The sequence below is a fragment of the Grammomys surdaster genome, unplaced genomic scaffold (assembly GCF_004785775.1).
Source record: "Grammomys surdaster isolate TR1022 unplaced genomic scaffold, NIH_TR_1.0 425, whole genome shotgun sequence".
Lineage (NCBI taxonomy): Eukaryota > Metazoa > Chordata > Mammalia > Rodentia > Muridae > Grammomys > Grammomys surdaster.
In genome coordinates, this window is record NW_021604844.1 from 341,065 (window position 1) to 344,092 (window position 3,028).

At 36.8% G+C, this 3,028-nt stretch overlaps 1 pseudogene; it reads left to right on the forward strand.

Moving 5' to 3' along the window:
- The window catches only part of LOC114632815, a 1,069-nt pseudogene extending 524 nt beyond the window's left edge, over positions 1-545 (forward strand).
- Positions 546-3,028: the final 2,483 nt, after the last annotated feature.

Genomic DNA, 3,028 nt, shown 5'->3' on the forward strand with positions numbered 1-3,028 from the left:
AAGCCAAGTGTTTTAGCTCCAGGGTATATTTTCCTGGCCCCTGACAGCTATTGTACTTCGCGGAGCAGCTTTTCTAAGTCTTCACCCTTTTTTGTTACGTTGGCTTCCCTACTGCAAGACAAATATAATTTCCCACACCTACTGTGAGTTCATGGCCCTCATCAAGATTACCTGTGCTGAGACAAGCATCCGCAGAGCTTACAGCCTCGTTGTTGCCTTCCTCACTGGTGGGGTGGACTTCATATTGATCATTTGCTCTTATGTTCTCATACTCAACACAGTCTTCCACCTTCCTTCCAAGGATGCCAGACTCAAGACTCTGGGCACCTGTGGCTCACATGTCTGTGTCATCTTAGTGTTCTATACCCCAGCCTTCTTCTCCTTCCTCACCCATAGGTTTGGGCACAAAGTGGCTCCACATGTACAATATGTATGCCAATATGTATCTTCTTGTACCACCCATGTTAGACCCCATTATTTATGGTGTAAGAACCAAGAAGATAAGAGACAGATTCCTTAGATTGTTACTTTTCCAAAGAGTATGAACTTAGTTATTTCGTTGTTGAGTAACATTAATAGAAAATATTATAATTTGATTTTACTTGCCATGTATCTTTATTAAGATCCTTTTTTAGAATCAAGTGATTGTGTTGTTTTCTGAAAAAGTAATTGATCCATATGTCATTTCTGCTTAATGATCCCTAAGTACATTTTCTGAAATTTCAGCACACTTTCAAGATGAAATATAAGTATTTCAATTTGGTGGTATTATTGTTTTTATTTCAACATGTGGCTTAACTGGTCTTTGCATGTGCAATGACCACACAGTTCCAATGGGACAGTATATATTCTGGAACTGGATATATGGATAGATGTGAGACACCATGTTGGTACTAGGGATCACACCTAAGCCTGCTTGCTGAAAGAACAACCTTAAGCACTGAGCCATCAGTCCAACCCAGAGAGTCTCATTTTCTGGTTTCACACGATCATTTCAATCAAATCACTGTAATTATTATGAAGTTTATTTAAATACTGAAGTTAATGTAAGTGTCTGTGCATTAACACTATTGGAAACATCAATCTAGATATGTTTAAAAAACATGTTTATAAAACAAGCAAGAAACTTACAAAGGATGCATTTTTACCTACCTTCACTTAGGCATTTAGACAACACTTAGTGGTCCTTTCTAAAATATGTGATTGTTTCCTGCTTGTACGTACTTTACTGTCCAACCTTCACTTTTGAAAGGATCTTTACCAATTAGTCTAAAAGTCAGTACACTTAAAATTTGACCTATCTATCATAGGACAAGGAAAATGTCCAAGTGATAACTGAAATCATATATGTAACATTTTAAATCATGACAACATTGAGAGCATCTAGTACCAGGAGCGTTCCCCAGCTGACACATTGCTGACAGGGAGGCATGCAGAGTAAATAAGGAGTCCGGGAGGTAAGGAAGGGAATCAGATTTAAGTGGTTCAGAAACCTTGCAGCTCTGATTGACTAGCTATTCGTACTATTTTATTTGTACAGGCTTCACAGAACAAAGACAGACTAATGATTATCCAAGAAATACAGATTATGGGTTTGATTTTACATTACACGTCAGAGTAACAAGTTCAGTCATAATTAGCAAATACATACAGAAAAATTTTATTTTTACTATCAGCCCTATTACTCAAATTTAAAGAATCTAAAGATTGTCTCCTCCAAAGCAAACATTTATTATATGACAGCCTGCTTTTAGGCTGGGAGTGTTTCCATTTTGAAAGCACTGCAGACAAACAAAATATCTGAACAGACCTTTTTATGAATAGCAAATACTAATACCTAACTTCTTTTACCATGTTTCATCATCTATGCTATAAAGTAGGAAAAGAATATCAATGTATCTTATTTACTGTATTCTGTTCCTCAGGAGGGGTGTGCCATGTATGACCTCTACCTTTAAACTACATTTTCAGAGAGATCTAAGTGTGTTCTAAAGGGACGTCTTGAATCTGTAACCTTTTCTTCTGGCCAAATAGAGTTTGTCACTTGTCTCTGTTTACCAGTTATCCTCATGGGCAGATACCACAAGAAGATATCCGGAGTAATGGCCTCATCTAGTGATTCCCAGCTTATTAGTACTTACCTGTATATGACAATCTAGAGAGCATAAGGAAGACTTCCAAATAGTGACCCAGTAAAGTCATATTTAGAAATTTCCTAAGAAAGACTCAGACGTACTTTTCTCTGGAAAGGACATAAAATGAATAATGTAGAATGTCCCCAAGAATCCAACACACAGAGATCAAAACCCAAAAGCAAGAGATAGAATGACAATGGCTGCAACATTCAGCCATTCAGCATTCAGATTTGCTGGAACTGTGTCAAGCAACTGTGCTGGCTTCATGACTTTCACTGTTTCCAGTGGGTATAGCTATACCAGTGTAGTTTGTTTTCAATGTACAAACATGTTCATGTAGTTCAGTTTTTTATATAAAGAATATAAGTTTTGACTTTCTGCTAATTTCATTTGACCATTAGAATTACTTGGCACTGCCATGTTATACCTTCATATTTGGCTTGGCATTTATTTTTTGAACATTTGTAGTATTCTTTGTACATTTATCTCCATAAGAGTGATACCCAGGAAATATATTTACATATATTACATGTCATCACTTATTATGTACTAAATACACATTTTTTCTTAGTAACAGCATAAATTACAGTAAACATTTATGGGATTGCTGCAATCTCAATAGAAATAACTGTCAAAATACTTATTTACACAACTGAAATGATGCATCAGCATTTATAGGATGTAGTATAAATCTGAGTGAGAGTGAGAAAAGGAGGATTTTAAAATGTTAATGATTTTCTTGATCTCTTGCCTTCTTGCTACCCCTCTGTCCCCTTGCCCCTTCTTCCCTCTTCCCTTCCCCCTCTCTTCATGTGCTCATGGCTGGCCTCTATTTCTCCTCTCTCTCTCTTTCTCTTTCTCTCTCTCTCTCTCTCTCTCTCTCTCTCTCTCTC